The sequence below is a fragment of the Equus quagga genome, chromosome 12 (genome assembly GCF_021613505.1).
Source record: "Equus quagga isolate Etosha38 chromosome 12, UCLA_HA_Equagga_1.0, whole genome shotgun sequence".
In the NCBI taxonomy this organism is placed as follows: Eukaryota; Metazoa; Chordata; class Mammalia; order Perissodactyla; family Equidae; genus Equus; species Equus quagga.
In genome coordinates, this window is record NC_060278.1 from 14,008,419 (window position 1) to 14,029,322 (window position 20,904).

A 20,904-nucleotide genomic window follows, 5' to 3' on the forward strand; every position below is an offset into this window, starting at 1 on the left:
TGTTTTATGTAAAGCATTTGATGCAACATGAGAAAAAAGTTTTGCTATATCTGAAAGTTCTCTCTGATCTCCTAATTTTTTTCTAAACTTCACTGTACATGTAGGAAATAAAATCGGCAGCAATTCCCCGGAGGAAGGAGGGGCTGAAAACTAAAATAAAAAAATTGGCTCCAAGAAGATCATGTTCAAGTTTATCTGTGCCTTGGAGAGGCCTCTTTGATGTCCTTTCAGGGTTGCCTCTGCATAAGATGAAGCTCCCAGCCTCCTATCTGATAGACAGACAAGCTGGCTAAAATGGGACTTCTCTATTGCTTTCTCTTTCTCTGAAAGGATAATTATCTATATTCTAAATCCTCTGTCTTGTTGCTTAGAAAAAGTTACTGTACTCGTGTGATCATCATCATTTTTTTTAAAGGCCATTCTTGAAAAGAAGTTCAACAGATAATTTAAGTTTGTGGTGTGAAACTCATTTCTGCTAATGGGAGACAAGTTGTTATTTCTCTACAGACTGTCTCTTCAGAGTAATAGAATAATTCAATCAAATTAAAAATGTGAAGACATTTTTCATCAAGCCACAGTGAGCAACCAGCCAACACAAAGCACACTGTGCTAGGAAACAGATAATGCAGTGATGAAGCTTTTCTATAGAAAGAAAAGGACTTCCATTAAAACATATAAACTAACTTAATAGCCTACATGGTACAAAAAGAAAGAGTAGTTCAAATTTTTGTCTTAATCCACTGGGAGTCAAGTCCTCTGTAATGTTGATCTACTTAATTGTCAAAATAATTATTTTCTTCACTTTATAGATGAAGAAATTTGGCAGTCCTAAGATGATGGAAGCTAGGCAAGGTCACACAGCTACTGAGTGGCTGGGGTTGGATTTGAATTTAGCTCTGATTCGAAATGTCATCTTTTCCCACTTTACTGCACTCTCTCCTCCATGCTGTTAATTTTGCACCAATCCAGAAAGTTTGAGTTTTATTGATCTTTCCCAGCCCAAACATTTCAGCTCATTTTTTCTTCCTAAGTTTTCTTATAGGCATGATGCTCAAAATGTAGGACATGGAGTACCCCAGGCGGGAGTAATTTGGGGACCTCTCTGTGCACTTGGCACTGCTGATCTGCCCTTCTCTTTTATTTAGGCCCACATATCTTATAAGAAGCAAACTCATGTTCTGAATACAATTGTAGCAAACGATTGGAACCCGAGCCTCTCTACCAAGAAAGGAAACTTGAACTTTCTTCAGGAAGACATTCACTCTCCTTCAAGAGAACTTGGTAAAAAGAAACCAGAATTTGATTTGTAACTTAACCTGGGCTTAATGATGGCCTGGCCTCTTTCCTGTCTTCACTTCAGTGTCTTCGTGAATTTAGCACGCTGGGAACTCTTCACTGGGCATTGTGCTTCATCGTTCCTGCCCGTTTGACCTTAGGTATAAGACTAGATATATTTAGTCACCTTCTCACTTGCTAGCCATAATTTTTGAAATTCTATCTCAGGAAAATTGAAATTGAAACTGGCAATTTTGCCATCCACATAGTGAGCGTATGATTACTGTGACCTGTCGGGCGGTTGGCCCTCTGTAAGGGACATTAAAACACCTCCCAGGACTGAAACATCACTGAAGATGTGATGAGATGGGTAATTTTTGTAAGGGATACTTGGACAAACCACTTCAAAAGGAAAAGGGAGGGACATTCAGTTTTAGGATAATGAAACCATCTTCTATGATGCTGCAATGATGGATATATGACATTATGCATTTGTCAAAACCCATAGACCCATGCAATACAAAGAATGAACCATAATATAACTATGGCCTTTAGTTAAAAATAATGCATTAGTATTGGTTCATGAGTTATAACAAATGTACCACACAATGCAAGATGTGAATAATAGGAGAAACTATGGAGGGCAGGGGCCAGAGAGGAGTATATGGAAACTCTCTCTACCTTCTGCTCAATTTTTTCAGTGAACCTACAACCTAAAATATAAAGTCTACTAGTTAAAGAAAAAACGAAGAAGAAATGAAGGGCATACTTTAGCCATAATAGAGGCATGCTTTAGTCATGATAGATGACCATTATTCCTCAAGTACCTTCTCAAGGAGGACAGAGCCGTAATTTCAGGGCTTCTATTTTGCAGGGTGTGATGTTAAGTCTGTGGCCAGAGCTAAACTGCTTTGGGCAATTAAGGAACGAGGATGGTCTGTCTCTTGTCTAAATGAAAGCTGAACACATCCTAAAGAGCATTGGTTTGAAGGGGCACCAAATGCGATGCCCAGGTGGCTGCACGTTTGCATCTCTGTGGCTCCTAAGCTCTTAGGCTGATGAGGAAATTAAGTCAGACTCATCATCCAGGCTCTTGGCTCGGCTCCCCCAAGGGCTCCTCTTGCTGGAGCCTGATGGGGTTTCAGCCCTGTGAGCCATCCATCCTTTACTGCTCAGACGGAAGCTGCTGTGAGACAAGGATACACAGAGGAGGGGGAGGGCAGAGCAGCCTCCTTCCCCACCTCGCCACTCTTCATCATGTGACGCATGGGGGACCCACCTTAGAAAGATTCCATCCTGGGTGTATATTTTGGCCTGGCTTTTGAGAACATGAAGGTCCTACAAAGTTTCCATGGAATTTATCGGTGAAAGAGAGACATAAAGCTATCATCGTGACACGTCTCAATCTGAGATTATTTGTTTAATGCTTATTCCTCAATCACAATGAAAAGTTTCACTCAGTCTTGGAATGAGTTAAAGAAATAGCTAGTTCTTTCTTTATTCATTTTTTAAAAAGATTTCCTGAGGAGCTCAAAGTACTTCATGAATATAAAATTATTCAGTAGATGACATTAAAGCGGTCCTATAAAGTAGGCATGTGTTTGTTTTAAAAAACATTATCTGCCTCCATATCTGTAAAAAAGAACACAAGAAAGGAAAAGATAGCAGTGTTAAATAATGTTAAATGCAAGGAGGGCTATTTATTTTTACATTATTATAGAAAATGGCCTGAATAGATATTGCAAGATTATTTCTCACTTCAAAGTTTAAAATTTTCCATTTTTCATGTAATTTTTTGGTTAATGATACTGGTTTGTATTTTCTGATAGACTTATGAATGGTAGTTTTCCTCTTCTACTTGGATATTGAAAAGGCCAAAAAAGAGAGAGAGAGAGAGATAGAAAACACAAAGCAGGCGGAAATAAATATAAAAAATAGCTAAGAAAATAAAGTCAAATTTGGAAAAGCCTGTTTATGTTAGCAGGGATTACAGAGTATAAAAAAGTTCTAATGGAAGATAAAGAGCATATGGTTTAGTATTTTAATTTAATTTAAATTTTTTTGAGGAAGATTAGCCTTGAGCTAACTTCTACCATCAATCCTCCTCTTTTTGCTGAGGAAGACTGGCCCTGAGCTCGCATCCATGCCCATCTTCCTCTACTTTATATGTGGGACGCCTGCCACAGCATGGCTTATAAGCAGTGCGTAGGTCCACACCTGGGATCCGAACCGGCAAACTCCAGGCTGCCAAAGAGGAACATGTGAACTTAACTGCTGCGCCACTGGGCTAGCGCCTAGTATTTTAATTTTAAATGTTTTGCCCCAAATCACAACAGTTAAAGGCAGCGCAAGATTGAGAATCTCCATTATGTTAATTACCAATCCCACCGCTCACAGGAAGCAAGGAAAAGGACTTCCTCCTCCTTCCAGTCTCCCTTGAATGCGCTCCCATCAGGCTTTTGTCCCCACCACGTCTCTGAAGTAACTCTTGTCAATGTCCCCAAAGACTTCCATGTTGCCAGAGCCCACAGTCATTTTGTTGTCACCTTGTCTACCTATTAGCAGAATTTTTCACACTTAATCACTCTCTCCTTTTGGCACTTAATTTGCTTGGCTTTTAGCTTGTGCCTCCCTATTACTGACCTCCTTTTCAATCTTCTTACCCAGCTCATCCTCATTCGAGCTCTAAATGTTGGCATACCTTAGAGCTCAGTCAATTTTACCTCTTCTCATCCACTTCTTTCACCATCTCACCTGATGATCATCTGCCTACTACGATCCTCCTCTCAGAGAAAACACCTTAATGTATTTTGAACTCAACATAGCAGAAACTGAACTTTCAGTTCCCTGTCCTCCTGAAACTCGCTCTCCCTTCCGCAAATGGCAACTGCCTTCTTCCAGTTACTTGAACCCAAATCTTCATCCTCTTACCAAACTTTAAAAAACCAGGAGCTTCTAAAAAGCAAAACCGTGTTGTTGTATAATGCTTCACTCATTGCTAATTTTCCAGCATTGTCACAAAGGTTTCAGCTCTCTTTCTTGTCTGTTCCTGGGTTGAATGGCTCTTTCCTGTAGAACCAGAGGATAGGCCAGGAATGTGGATGGAATTCGGATTGTTGCTAGGTTACTTTGTATGTTCTACCCCTGTTTACCGTTTACGGTGAAAACTCATAGATTTTCAACAGGAAAACAAACTCTTTTGAAGCGTACTTATGAAAAATCAAATAACAGGTGAAAAGCACAAATAAAAAAAAATCTTTGATGTTCTTCCTCTTTTCTTCTAGAAAATATATTTTTGAGTACATAAAATAGAATTGAAATTGAAAAAAAAATGAGTGCTTTCAGAATCTCAGTGTCAAAGCACGCAGTATGGGTTATAGACTGAACCAGAACAAGAATATGACACTCAGCATAGGCCTTGAGGTACGGCAGATTTCATTTAGACAGAAATGTACATAAAAGAAGGGGGCTGCTATTTTATGATTTTTAGATACTGTCATTTACCATTCAAATAAATGAAAGAGAATAATTATATTACATTCAAGTGTTCAGAAAAGTGTTTTTACTTCATAAAAGAATGCAAGTAGTGCACTTGGATATCAGAGTGCTTTATGTAAGATATTTTCCTGGTCAATCATGCATCATGGAACCCTTTCATACAAATACTCCCTGAAGTTCAGAGTCGTTCTCAGAAGCTCCTCATCTGCTGCATCATTTCAAGGGGTCTACTGGACCAGGTCTCTCCTGAGTAGACCTTGATGACAGTGTTGCAGTGAGCCTCTGGCTCTATTTCTTTTGTAAGTTACGTAACTTCTTGGTTATCAGTCAAATATATCTTTTCTTGATACACTACTTTATCATGACATAGAGAATAAAAAGAGGAAAAAGAGTTTTAACATGTTAACCAAGAAATACAAAGTCCATTAAAGACATTATATATAGAAATAATAATTGCCTTAAACAATACACCCAAAAGATACTTCATAACATCTAGTTATTTCAGATTGTTGTATCATTTATGGCCATTGATAAAGCTAGTAGATGTAACCAAATGACAGGCAAAAATAATATATTTTCGTGTATATTATATCACATGTATAGAGGAATATATATTTTCACATATATATGTTATATATTATAGTTTTATGTGATATATTATATCATGCATATTATATATCACATATGTAGAAGGAGAGAAATGCCATCTACATGCTCCATCTGGAACATCTCAAAATGAATCTAAGGATCAATGAATGATGTACAAACCTAAATAAATGATCTTCAAATTCACATGGTGGTATATTTTTATTATTTCTAGGGAAAAGTCATTCTGAAATGAATAACTATTTTTCACACATTTTCTACATAGACACACCCAAAATTAAAAGCAATTGAAAACGAAAAGATTGTGCATTATTGGCTATGTGTTTCATCCTCTACTAGTGTCTTTCTTAGTAATATCTAATAGCTGTGGAAAAGAATACAATTTTGAGAAGATCCTCTCTGATTATTTCAAACAAAATGTAGGTATTGGTGTGTGTGTATACTTGTGTGTATATGCGTTTATGTGTATGTGTATGAAGGTGATATTTCATGATGGTTAAGAGCAAAGGAATATATTTCTTCGAGAACCGTAGTCAGTTCCACCACTAGGGTGGTAGCAGTGGTGAGGTGAGAAGAAGTAAGATTTGTAATACGTTTTGATGGAAGGGCCATCAGGATTTACTGATGGCTTAGTTGTGAGGTGTAAGATAAAGGAGTCAAACCTGGCTCCAAGGTTTTTACTCTGAGGAGCAGAGTGAATAAAATTGCTTTATTGAGATAAAGAAGATTGGAGGGTTGGGCAAGTTTAGGAGGATGTGGGAATCAAGAATTTGCTTTGGGGACATTTTAAGTCTTGAGATGCCTATGAGATGTCCAAGTGGAGAGGATGAGTAGGCAGATGGTTCTGATCTAGTTAGACAGAAAAACAGAAAAGAGAAGAAGTGAGGTGAGTTTACAGAACAAATGCAACAAGCATGTCTTTGGGCTGTGTTTTCCTGGTCCCAAGAGTGCTTGCAGAGTGTGTGACTGCTGGTGACATGTTTGGTAGAGGTGGGATCTTGCCAGTAGAGAAACAGCCCAGGTTTTGGGATGTCTTTGCCACTTCAGACACAGGCTTCTAAAACCGTTCAGGACCAACAGGCGTTAGTGCACCCAGGAAACTTGCCAGACTTTGAGTTCTCCTAGTTCTTGTGGCAAATGTAACAACACTCAGGTGCCTTCAGCTCAACAGTGTTCCAGAAAGCCCGTCTCCTTGCAATGGGAGACCCAGAAGCTAATGAAAGAAAGAACAGGCACATTGGACTCTATACATATGAAGGCTTTTGTATAGCAAAAATGCCAAACACTCAACATAAAGAAATATATATAAATACTACAAATATAAAAACTTTGATATAACAAAACTAAAAATATTTGCAAAGCAGTTGACAAAAAGGGTTAATATTAGCACTATACAAATAGTGTTTACAACTTGATAAGGAAAAGACAATAAAAATGGTCAAAGGTTATGAAAACATAATTCAAAGAAGAGCAAATCTGGTCAATAAACATACAACTGCAATGGTATTGATTTATATCTGGGTGGTAGGAATTCAGGCAAGTTTTATTTTTTCCCCAAATGCTTGCACCTAAGGTGTGAGTTTTGTATAATGAGTGTGCAATATTTAAATAGTCATAGAAAAAAGAGGTATTTTGGTTGTGAACAAGAAAAAGTATTTTAAGGAGATAAAAATATGAAAGCCTGCACAAAGAGACCCAGAAAACCACAACAAAGAACATGAGAAGAACTCACAGTGTGTAAGTCAGTTCTCCTGGTAGTTCTGGAGAATTGTCAGCAGCTGGCAAAGCCCAGGTCAATTTCTTCTATCACTCTTATAACTTTCTGTTCCTGTAATAATTTATCCTGTCATCACAAACTGTTCACCTGCTTCTACATGTTTCCAGATATTTCCTTAATGTAGTTCAAGATACTTTGGAAAACTTAATTTATTATCTTCTATTGATCTCTCCTTAAAATGGGCTCCTTAAATGATTCCAGCAGTTCCCAGGATGTGTGCTTCACACCGGACTGTGGGCAGGGAGAGGAGGGGGTGTGTGGTGGCATTTGTGTCTCAGCAACAGATTTCTGAATCTGTGCATAGAATTTTCTCTGTCAATGAATTCTAGAAGTAAAATTGCTACGTTGGCACTGAGAGTGGAGTCTGGGGAAGGGTGGGGAGTGGCAGAGGGGAAATCTGTGGGATTTTTTCTAAGTTGAAATATCTTTCCAAATCTACTGTAGTTCATCAATAACTGTAAATTGAGTTTAATCAATTCAGTTTATTTATCTACTTAGTTTTGCTGAGGGAGATTCGCCCTGAGCTAACATCCACTGCCATTCCTCCTGTTTTTGTATATGAGTTGCTGCCACAGCATGGCCACTGACGGATGAGTGGGGTAGGTCCACAACCAGGAACCGAACCTGGGCCACCGAAGCCAAGCACACCAAACTCAACCCCTAGGCCACAGGGGCTGGCCCTCAATTCAGTTTAATTCAATAAGTATTTATTAACAAGCTATGATGTCATTAGGATCGTGTTAAGTATAAATAGGGTTTTATAAGTGGTGTGGGACATAGTCCTACGTTGGGAGATAAGTTCAAGTGACGTTTGAAGACAATGTATAATAGTCCCTAACAATTTACATACCAAGAGCTGTGGGCGATATCATTTTATCACTTAATTTTGTAAGGCTAACTCCCCAAGGGGGATTTATTTTCCTTTTGTTTCCTGTATTTGGGATAGATGTTGCTACCAGGGGATATAGATTAGTTATTAAAAGGAAAAATGATTTAAAAATTCCAGTCTGGGGCTCTATCCTTAAGTCTTTTCTCTTTTACCTCTTCCCTCTAGTTCTTAACTGGAATGTGTGTGTGTGTGTGTGTGTGTGTGACAAAATATTTTTCTCTAACAAATGTTATATGTGAAATAAGGACTTGCTTTATAAAACTTACTTGACATTTGAGTTTAGAGAAAATTTGGAAAGTAAACAATTCTAGAGTATAATTGGGTATCTTTTGGGTTTCATAAATATTGTTATCCTCATTTCTTCTCTCTTTCCTTGATTTATTCTTTTCCTATTAATCTTGACTTGAAAGATACCAGGATGCTTCTAGTCTGTTTATTGTCTTTGAGATAGAAACTTTTCTATCAGTTTACCCTCAACTCACATTCAGATTTACCTACATCAAAGGCTAAAACCTTCTACAAATTTCCCTTTAGATCTCAGTGGTTCATCTTGGTCCTTTCCCAAGCTGTTGATTTGTATAACCACTTCTCTGGGGCTCACTTTCCTCACTGATGCTTGTGCTAGATGATCTTCTGAGATTAACAGCTCTGTTCTTCTATAATACTTTCTGCAACTTTCCCTCTCTTAGATAGCATGAAGAAAAGTCTGGTAGGAAATAAAATGATCTTCGCTCTTCCATTACCAAAATTTTCCAGCCACATTTTTTTCCCAACTCCTCCCCCTCGAAATGATGTATCTGTGTTAGATAATGCAAAATCCTTGAAATTACTGCGTGCTCAAGCATACAGAGCTGTCCTCTTTTGTTTTACTTCTGCTTCTGCTCTTTATGAAAGAGTTCATTTCACTCCTAAACGTTTTTAGTCTAAGAGTTGTTGCTCTGATTTAGGCTCAATTCAGAGGTCACCCAACTTTTCAGCAAATATACCTTGAAAACCAACTGAGTAACTAAATTCTTCAAAAATTGTCACAAGTAGAGGTAGGATGATTTATGATGGACTACATTGTAAATACAAATTTAAAGAAAAGATTTGTATGGATCATCTGAGATTAGAAATGGCATAGAAATGATTGGTAAGCTTTGAATAGGAAAGGAGTGGTGGGTGGAGCATCTTGCAGAACTTTGGAGACCTAAGACTTTTCTTAGTCAGCTACACTGATTGATTTCAGTGGGTAATTGATCACTTTTTCTCCGTCTGTTAGTGCTGATACGGCTTTCGTGAATCTTCACTTGTAACTTGTATCACACGAATAGTTCAATGAGTTTAAAAGTCTTTTTAAAAATGAGAGTAACATCTAAATACTTTTAGCATCCTTTATAAAAGAATTAGAACACAGTCATTCTAAAATGGTAGATTTTTTTTCACCTTTGGAAGACTTTATTTAAATGCACCACCACCACCAGACTCAAATGCCAAGAGAGAAAGAATATTCTAAAGATAAGACGGAATTAAATTGCACTGTGAGAGAGCTCAGTTACTGGAGTCCTGTGCTCCTGGGGCCTCGAGAGAATGGGTAGAAAAGCTAAATAGTGTTTAGAATCTGACCCTGGTCAGCAACTGGGAAGTTATAGTAAGAGAGTTTTCTACAAATGTGTTGGGCGGTACTAAATAACTCTTTCATAGGTGAGTAAGCACAACGTTAAACGTAACATGCTCAGTTTAGCTAAACCTAAAACTGTAAACTAGAATGAGTCTGTTGTTTCTGTACAACTGGATGAATAAGCAGCTAGTAACATAGTAAAATCATACCATGGCAAGTATATAGTGATTTATTATTTCCTGGGTTAATATATGATATGAAAATCTTTCAGTACTTGTGTGCGTGTGTATTTTAAATTGCAGATTTAGCAAATGCAGTATCACCTCCCAGAAAGTCAGTGTTATGTTCATTGTGGTTTTTCAAAAGGCAGTGTGAAAAAGGCAAACATCTTTGGATCTAATTCATAACATGGTAGCTGGTTTCTGGTATAGAAATTCAACCTGTTACAAAACCATTTGAACAATAATTTTGTTCTTAACCACTGATCTTAACCACTTATCCAAATTCTTCATAATTGGCTTATCTCAAGACTTACTTCCTTCATGAAACTTTTCAGTTCACAATACACTCACTTTTTCCCCTTTCTTTGTTTTATGGCACTGTGGAATTAAGTTTTGAAAGTATACTTTGCCCTTTGGATAAGATTTGGATTATTGTGAATCAATCTGTGTTTGCATCTGTTAAGGGAATAACATTGAAAAAGAGAGGTAAGGGAAATATTCTTCAATTTTAAAAATGGGAAGATCTTAAAGTTGAAAAGAATGACACAATAATCAGTGGGTTAGTGGACTTCTCTTTCCTGAAGGAAATAATACAGTATTTGTGGGAATAGCTAACTTTACACACACAAGTTGACAGGGAGAACGTGAAAATCACAGAACTCTGAGACAGGCTAAGCATGTGGGAGCTAAAAATAGCCACCCAATGGAAATTTCTACTTACGTTCATTTAAAATCTGCCTCCATGGGGATATTCTGGGAGTTCAGAGAACACTTCAATAGGCTTGAATCTCTCCAACAATCTTCCGATTTCTTTCCCTTTCTCAGTGAAAACAAGCAGGATTAGCAAATTGTGACTCTTGCCTATCACTTATACCAAGGTGCAACTTCCCTAGAATATAGTTATGTGTGTATCACAACCAGCGAAACATGTAATACTTAGAAAATTCAGGCAGAAAATCCTCCTGTCCAGAGTTGTTTATGTTGCTATTAGTGAATACAGTGGTTCTGTCCATTGAAACAACGTAATTATGATTGAATATTACCCATACCCTAAAGAGGCCTCTTTTTTGCTAATCACCTGGCTGTGCCCCTACCCTTTTGGCTAAAGGATGCAAACAACTCCCAATGGGTTTGCTCCCCAAGACACGCAAACTATGCCAGCTCAAAAGTCTTACTCCTGAGACTTCTGGAGTGAAGACACCTTGGTTGTGGCCTATGAAGCAGTCTGTGTAATGTTCGTGTGTTGTCCAGCATTGCCTTAGTTATGTGGCGCAGTGTGGAGGATGACTTTGACTTTCTGTGTCTCATAGCTGAAATGTCCATCTTAAAACCATACCTGGCTCAGATAAGGGAGTCACACTTGATTTTGGCAACGAACTAAGATGGTGGTCTTCCTAGGTAACAAATAAGTTAATTCCCTCCCCATCCTCCTTTTCTATATCACAAGTTTAATAGTTATGTGCTGATGAAGACAATACATGTGCACCTTCTTTGGCATACCTCCTGTTTTGTTCCAAATCTGAGGAAGCATGCCCGGGATGCTTTTATTTCCATGAAGCCCCAAAGGAGGAAATCCTAAGTCTTTCTAGGATTAATCCTGAAATCTCAACTTCTTTAACAAGTACTACCATCACCAATCAATTTAATGCTTTAAATTAAAGATTGTTTTGCATTGCTCCTTCATTGTTTCAAATGTACTAGTGTGGTTTCTACAAATTGTTTTCAAGACTATTATAAAACATTATGACAGTTTTTCTAATCGAAACATACAACAAATCAGTGTTGCTCATTCAAAATAGCCACCTTAGGAAATTGCACCCTTATTTGGGTTATGGCACCTACCAAAGTTTAAGACAACAGAAAAGATATGATAGAGGCAGGTAGGACTTTACAGTGGTCACCATATTATAAGGTTTGCTCCTTAGAAATCTGATTTTATTTTATGTGAAAATACAGAAGTTTTCGGTCCTTGTTCAATCATAAAAGTGAAAGATGGCTCTTATGGAAAATCTGGAGATTAGGAAGGGAAGTATAAAACTGAACCTAAATGCACTGCCTGGAAACAATCACCCTGGCTCTTCTGGACTCCAGTGTGACTTCATGGAGTGGGTTTAGATGCCATCCACACCAACCACTGCCCCTCCCCCCCCCCCCCCCCCCCCCCCCCCCTGCAACCGGCTAGCCTCAACTCACCCATTCCCAGTTCTGCTTCTCCCATTTCTGTGCCAAGACATGTGTGCCAAGTCATACATGTGGTCAAGATGTGGGAAGGCTAAATACTTGTGTGTCTAATTTAACCAATTAATCAGAAGTGACACATTCAAGAGTATCATTCAACATTGAGTGCTCCCTATTGCCTAGACTCTGTGCTAGGCATGGAGATGCAACGAGGAATAGCACCATCTTGTATGTTCACATGTTCAATCTGACTGGGGAGTTGGACACTTATTCATATAAACTGGTTACAATGAAGTGAGTGTGAGTCAATAGAAGAAAATGCAAAGTGCTACAGGAATCAAAAGACAAAGCATTTCATCAATGGAGTGACATCTAGGCTGGATCTTGAGAGATGAAAGCAATAAACTTTCCCCTGGTCTAACAGCAGTTCAAATCTCGACTTTAACATAGGGATAAAGATAATGAGATCTTCCCCCACAATCAGCACCAGAATTATTCATATGTCTGCAAAGGGCCAACACAACCTTGTAATGATAGCAATAAAAATTTATGGTTATTTAATTTTTAAAAAATGAAATAATAAAGCAAAAGCTCTGGGTCTTATTACAGACTTCAGTGTACTGACATTTCTTCAGTGGTAAAATGGCCTAAGATTTCTATAACAGATTCTGCCAAATGGTTCCCTGAATCAATTTACCTGGCACACAAATGAAAATGAGTTTATAAGAACTGTGAGCACCTCCAGCACAGGCACACTTTGTAGATAAAGCCACAAAACTTCTGAATTCTGTAATGAGTTATGTGGCTGGCCAGCAATCAGGGAACAAAATGTACTGGCCCTGTCACTTGCTGCCTGGACCTGAATGGAATGGGTATTTCCATCATACATCTGCCTCTCCTAGTATATATAGACCTGCACTCAATTGTGGAACTGCCATATCCAGTTTGTCTGAAATTCTTTGAGAACATAAAGAATAATAAAAACTGGGTTATCTCTCACATTTACCCATTGGAATTCTCCTGCATTCTTGGTGTTCTTCTAGAAGCTAGCAGTGAGACTTGGAAGGATGTTCAAAAATCATCTAGTGGTACTCACCACCCCCAGATTGAAGCAATTGCCCCTTCCTCTGAATTCTTATAACTATTACTCTCTGGGTGATGCATTTAGTTAATGCTATCCGGTATACACTTCAATCTATTTTAGTTATTTTAACTCTTAGTTAGGTTCTGTTACTTAAGATTCCTTATGCTTATGCCTCATGTGGCTGACAAAATTATGGTTAACTTCATGCCCAAGATCTCAGTCTTGTGCTTTCTAAAATGCCCTTGGCTTGTGACCTTGCAGTTTAAAACATCTTTGATATTATTTTAATTTTATCTACTGGGAGAATTCTATCTCAGAGACTTTTTAAAACCATGTTAATAGAAATCTAAACCCCAGATGTTATTTGGGCTGCTAGCCCATGTAGGGATTTGAAGTGAGGGAACCCTGAGTAGCATGAGAGCAGGAAGCATCTTGGGTGCTGTGGCCAAAAATAAAGTTGAAAGGCACAAATGCACATTTGTCTCTCTCATTATTGTGCCCAGGACAAGCTCTGCCCATTGTCTCGGGGTTTGAAACACTAATCCATGTAGAGATGTTCTCTTCAGGCTAATTGGAGGTGAATGTGTGTGGGGGCACAGCCTCTCTAAACGCCTCCATCTGTCATTCTGCAGTAGTATGATCCCAGGACTAAGCTGCGACTGGGTGAGTCTCGGGTGGCAATGAAAGCAGGCAACACACAGCTGAGAATGTTCTGAGACAGGGCTGAGTGGAGCAGGTTTTCAGGCCTGCAGGGGTTTGCAAACCATACATTTGACTTCTGGTATCAGCTCTGACAAGTAAAGAGCTTAGAAGTCTTCACTCCCATCTTTACAATAAGTCTGAAAGTCAAGGACTTTTCTTGGGTCCATTAGAGAACTGAGTTGTAGGGCAAATTATCACCCCAAAATCTGGAGAAACAGGTAAATACAGAGAATCAAAGCTGAGATCAGCTTAACTGGAGTAGAAGCCACTGGAGCCATAAACTGAGGGGAACACTTAAATGATTGTTTTGACAAATTGCCAAGGCTGAGTGTGGAGTAGTGTGAGAATGATAAATTTCAGGGGGCCACAACCTTGGAGGATCCCACACTTTCATGGGTTTTACCTCCAGGAACCCTAGTAGATGCTCCTAGTGAATAGCCAAGACAATCCCCTCATGTTTCCTGCAAAGAGAGGGGAAAAGTGACTATTTTGAAATATACCCAGAGCATTCTCCATAACAAACACCTACTGTTCAGGTGGAAAGACCTTATCAGAGCCTTATACACACTGAGGGAAGGGAAATTACACAACTCCACCATCCTCCAGCCTTCCTGTCTCAACTAATACAGAAAAATAAAGTTAAGATGCACTGTGTTTCAGAGACACAAGCCCACTGAAAGACTGAGATTTGATTATAAGATTATAGAATACTTGCTTTTCTTCACACCTTACCACCACATCAAGTAGGCTGGAAAATAGCATCTGGATTACTGCTGAAAGAGCTATGGGTCACAGATTATTTAAAAGAGGGTCAGTAGAGAAACCTAAAGACACCAGGGGAGACAAAAATAGAGACAATAGAGAAGATTGAAGTCTCTGATATTTACAGATATAGCAATCATTAAACACAGCCTAATTCCTAGCCAGATTAGCATAACACCTCACACTACAGATCTACTTACCTCAGTTCCTAATGCCTAACACGTTGTGTTTTAGTTTTCAACAAAATACAACACATACTAAAAAACAAGAAAAAACTCAACATCTTGAGGAAGCAAAACAAGCAACATAACAGACTCAGACATGATGCAAATTTTGGAATTACCAGAGGACTTCAAATAACTATGATTAATATGCTAAGGGCTCTAATGGTAAAAGTGGACAACATGCAAGAACAGATGGATAATGTAAGCAGAAAGATGAAAACTCTAAGAAAGAATCAAGAGGAAATGCTAGAAATCAAAAACACTGTAACAGAAATCAAGAATACCTTTGATGAGGTCAGTAATAGACTGGAAACAGCCAAGGAAAGAATCAGTGAGCTTGAAGGAATGTTAATAGAAACTTCCCAAACTAAAATGCAAAGAGAAAAGAAAGTGGAAAAAAAAGAACAGAATATCCTATAACTTTGGGACAATTTTAAAAGGCATAACATATACATAATTAGAATACCAGAAAGAGAAGAAAGAATAGAGAAGAAAAAATATTTGAAGCAATAATGGCTGAAGATTCTTCAAAAATAATCATATACACAATACCACAAATCCAAGAAGCTCAGAGAACACCTAGCAAGATAAATACCAAAATACACCTAAACATATAATTTTCAAACTGCAGGAAACCAAAGACAAAGAGAAAATCTTGAAAGAATCCAGAGGAGAAAAAACACTACCTGTAGAGAAACCAGAGTAGTAATCACATCAGACTACTCCTCAGAAACAATGCCAGCAAGAAGAAAGTGGAGTAAAATATGTAAAGCGTCAAAATTAAAAAATCACCAACCTAGAGTTCTGCACCCAGTGAAAATATCCTTCAAAAGTGAAGGAGAAATAAGATGTCTTCAGACAAACAAAAACTGAGGGAATTCATTTCCAGAAGATCTACTTTCAAGAAATGTTAAAAGAAATTCTTTAGGGAGAAGGAAAGTGATAGATCAGAGATTTGGATCTACTGAAAGGAAGAGCCATTAGGGAAGTGATACATGAAGGTCAATGAAAATCTTTTATTTTTTTATTGGGTGATCTTGGCATATGGGTAAGTGAAATGAACAACCACAATGGCATGAAAGGGAGGAACTGGAATACTCTGTTGTAAGTTACTTGAACTGCTCATAAGGCAGGATAGTGTCATTTGAAAGTGGACTTAGACTAGTTGTACATGCATATTGCAAACTCTAAGGAAACCACTGGAAATTTTTTTTCAAAAAAGAAATATAACTGATATGCTGAAAGGAGAGAAAATGAAGTCATGTAAAATGCTCAGTTAAAACCAAAAAAAAAAAAACCCCAGAAAGAGAGTGGAAGAGGAAAAAAGAACTACAAGTTGGAGATTTTCTTTGTTCCTGGCTGGTATACAGATTTCATTAGTGACATTATGATCCTTTTCTGCCCAGAATGACCTGGTTGGAGTGCTTTAATTTCTTTTCATTTAAAAACTTTTGAGACATAATTGACATATAACATTGTGGAAATTTAAGGTGTACAACATGCTGATTTGATACATTTATATATCGCAATATGAATACCACCATAGGGTCAGCTAACACATCTATGATGTCACATAATTATTTCTTTTTTGTGGTGAGAACAATTAAGATCCAGTCTCTTAGCAAGTTTGAAGTTTATAGTAGATACTTTTGACTATAGTCACTATGCTGTATATTAGATCTCCAGGACATATTTATCTACTAGCTGCAAGTTTGTACTTTTAAACAATATCTCTCCTTTTCCCCCACCTCCCATCACTCGTAACTACTATTCTACTCTATTTTTATGTGTTGGGCTTTTTTAGATTCCACGGTAAGTGATATCATGCAGTATCTGTGTTTGTCTGACATCTCACTTACTATAATGCCCTCAAGTTTTATCCATGTTGTCACAAAAGGTAGGGTTTCTTCTTTCTCATGACTGAATAATATTCCATTATATATATGTAATGATATATATATCTTCTTTATCCATTTATCTGTTGACAGGCACTTAGGTTGTTTCTATATCTTGGCTATTGTGAAAAATGCTGCAATAAATGTGGGAATACAGAATCTCTTTAAGCTCCTGTTTTCATGTCCTTTAGGGACATACCCAGTGTGGCATTGCTGGATCACATGGTAGTTCTACTTTTAATTTTTTGAGAAAACACCATATTGTTTTCCACTGTGGTTGAACCAATTTACATTCCCATCAACAGTGTACAAAGGTCTCCTTTCCTCCACATCCTTACCAACACTTGTTATCTCTTGTCTTCTTGATGATAGCCAATCTAACAGGTGACATCTCACTGTGGCTTTGATTGACATTTCACTGATGATTAGTGATGTTGAACATCTTTTCATGTACCTGTTGCCCATTTGAATGTCTTCTTTGGAAAAATGTCGTTTAGTTCCTCTGCCCATTGGATTAATTGGATTATTTATTTTTGTTATTGAGTTGTATGAGTATTTTATACATTTTGGATATTAACTCTTTATCCAATATATAGTTTGCAAATATTTTCTTCCTTTCTATAGGTTATCTTTCCATTTGTTAATCATTTCTTTTGCTGTGAAGAAGCTTTTTAGTTTGATATAGTCTCACTTGTTGATTTTGCTTTTGTTGCCTGTGCTTTGGTGTCAAATAAAAAAAAATCATTGCCAGGACCAATGTCAAGGAGATTTTCTCCTATATTTTCTTCTAGGAGTTTTGTGGTATCATGTCTTATGTTTGAGTTTTTAATCCATTTCAAGTTCATTTTTATGTGTGGTGTAAGATAAGGGTCCAATTTCATTTTTCTATGCATGGCTTTCCAGTTTTCCCAGCACCATTTGTTGAAGATGCTGTCCTTTTCCCACTGAGTGCTCTTGGCTCCCTTGTCAAATATTAGTGGACTATGTATGCAGGAATTTATTTCTTGGCTCTCTAGTCTGTTCCATTGGTCTACACGTCTATTTTTATGCCAGTACCATACTGTTTTAATTAATATAATTTTTCAGTATAATTTAAAATCAGGAAGTGTGATGCCCTCAGCTTTGTTCTTCTTTCTCAAGATAACTTTGGCTATTCCAGGTATTTGTGATTCCCTGCAAATTTTAGGATTTTTTTTCTATTTCTGTGAAAAATGACATTACAATTTTGATAGAGATTGGGCTGAATCCATAGATGACTTTGGATGGTATCGTAACACTGTTGACTCTTCCAGTACATGAACAGAGGATATTTCTATTTGTGTCTTCCTCAATTTCTTTCATCAAAGTTCTTGTAGTTTTCATTGTTCAGATCTTTCACTTCCTTGCTTAAATTTATTCTGAAGTATTTTATTGTTTTTGATGCTATCATGAATGAAATAGTTTTAATTCTTTTTCAGATGTTTCATTGTTAGTATATAGAAACCAACTGATTTCTGTATGCTGATTTTATATCTTGCAACTTCATTGAATTCGTTGATTAGTTCCAACAGTTTTTTAGTGGAGTCTTTAGGATTTTCTGTATATAAGATCACGTCATCTGCAAATAACGACAATTTTACTTCTTCCTTTCCAGTTTGAATGCCTCTTATTTCTTTGTCTTGTCTAATTGTTTTAGCTAGGAATTCCAGTACTATGTTGAATAGGAGTGGTGAGAGTGAGTATCCTTGTCTTGTTCCTCATCTTGGAGGAAAAGTTTTCAATCTTTCACCCTTGAGTATGATTTAGCTGTGCATTTGTCATATATGGCCTTTGTTACATTGATGTTATGTTCTTTCTATACCCAATTTATTGAGAGTTTTTCTCATGAAAGGATGTTGTATTTTGTCAAACGTTTTTTCTGCATCTACTGAAAGGATTATATGGTTTTTACCTTTCATTTTATTAATGTGGTGTATCATATTTGTTGATTTGCATATGTTGAAACATTCTTGCATCCAGGGATAAATCCGGCTTGGTCATGGTGTATAATCTTTTTAATGTGCTTTTGAATTCAATTTGCTAATATGTCGTTGAGGATTTTAGCATCTATCTTTATCAGGGATAGTGGCTTTTAATTTTCCATTCTTGTACTGTCCTAATCTAACTTTAGTATCAGGGTAATGCTGGCCTTATGAAATGAGTTTGGAAGTGTTCCTTCATCTTCAATTTTTTGGAATAGTTTGAGAAAGATTGGTATTAATTCATCTTTAAATATTTGGTAGAATTCAGCAGCGAAGCCATCTGGTCCTGGGTTTTTCTCTGTTGGGAGGTTTTGCTTACTGAGTCAATCTCCTTGCTCATTATTAGTCTGTTCAGATTTTCTATTTCTTCCTGATTCAGTCTTGGAAGGTCATATGTTTTTAGGAATTTATCCACTTCTAGCTTATTCAGTTTGTTGGCGTATAATTTTTTATAGTAATCTCTTATGATCTTATGTATTTCTGTGGTAAGAATTACAACATCTCCTCTTTCATTTCTGAATCTATTTATTTGAGTTTTCCCTCTTTTTTTCTTAGTTAGTCCAGATAAGGTTTGGAATTTTGTTTATCTTTCTGAAAAACTACCTCTTAGTCTCATTGATCTTTTCTATTGTTTTTCTGGTCTCTATTTCATTTATTTCCACTCTGATCGTTATTTCCTTCCTTCTGCTAACATTGGATTTAGTTTGTTTTTATTTTCCTAGTTTCTTAAGGTGTAAAGTTAGGTTGTTTATTTGAGATTTTTTAAACTTTCTTGTATTCTTATATCTCTTATGTTCTTCTAAATATATGTATTTATTGCTATAATCTTCCCTCTTAGAGCCACTTTTGCAGTATCCTATAGGTTTTGATATGTTGTTTTTCTGTTTTCATTTGTTTCAGGATATTTTTTGATTTCCCTTTTGGTGTCTTCTTTGACTCATTGGTTGCCCGGGAGTGTGTCATTTACTTTTTACATTCTCGTAAACTTTCCAGCTTTTGTCTTCTTATTTCTAGTTTCATACAATTGTGGTTGGAAAAGATACTTGGTATGATTTCAATCTTCTTAAATTTGCTGACTTTTTTGTGTCCTATCATATGATCTATCCTAGAGAATATTCCATGTGTGCCTGAGAAGAATGTGTATTCTGCTGTTCAATGGAATGTTGTATAAATGTCTGTCAGACATATTTGATCTAATGCATGATTGAAGTCTAAGTTTCCTTGTTGATTTTCTGTCTGTATCCATTGCTGAAAGAGGGATATTGAAGTTCCCTACTATTATTGTATTGTTGTCTACTTCTGCCTTCAGATCTGTTAGTTTTCACTTAATATATTTATGTGCTCCAATGTTGAGTGCATATGTATTTACAACCGTTTTTTCTTCTTGAAGAATTAGCTCCTTTATCGTTATATAATGACCTTCTTTGTCTCTTGTACCATTTTTGACTTGAAGTCTGTTTGTCTGATGGAAATAGAGCTAACCTAGTTTCTCCTGGTTTCCACTAGCATGAAGTATCTTTTTCCATGCCCTCACTTTGAGCCTGTGTGTGTCCTTAAAACTGAAGTGAGTCTACTATAGGCAGCATAAAGTTGGGTCTTGTTTTTTAATCCATCTAGCCACTCTGTGCCTTTTTATTGGAGAATTCAATCCATTTACATTTAAAGTAATTATTGATACGTAAGGACTTACAAATGCCATTTTTTTCTTTGCTTTCTGTTTGTTTTGTATTTCAATTCTTTCTTTTCTCCTCTGTTTCCCCCTACATTTGTAAATTGGTGATTTTCCAGGATGTGTGCTCTGTTTCCCCTTTCTTTATCTTTTGTGAGTCTGCTCTAGATTTTTGCTTATGGTTACAATGAAGCCTACATAAAACATCTTACAGATATAACAGTGTATATTAAGCTGATAACTTAACTTCAATCACATACAAAAACTCTACCCTTTTACTCCTCCCCCCACATTTTATGCTTTTGATCTCACAATTTCTTTCTTTTTGTATTGTGTATTCATTAACAAATTACAGTAGCCATAGTTATTTTTACTACTCTTTTCCTTTAACCTTTATGCTATAGTTAAGTGGTTAACACATCATCCTTTTACAGAATTAGAGTTTTCTAAATCTGACTGTATATTCACCTTTACCAATGTGTTGCGTCCTTTTCTATATTTTCATGTCACTGATTAGTATCTTT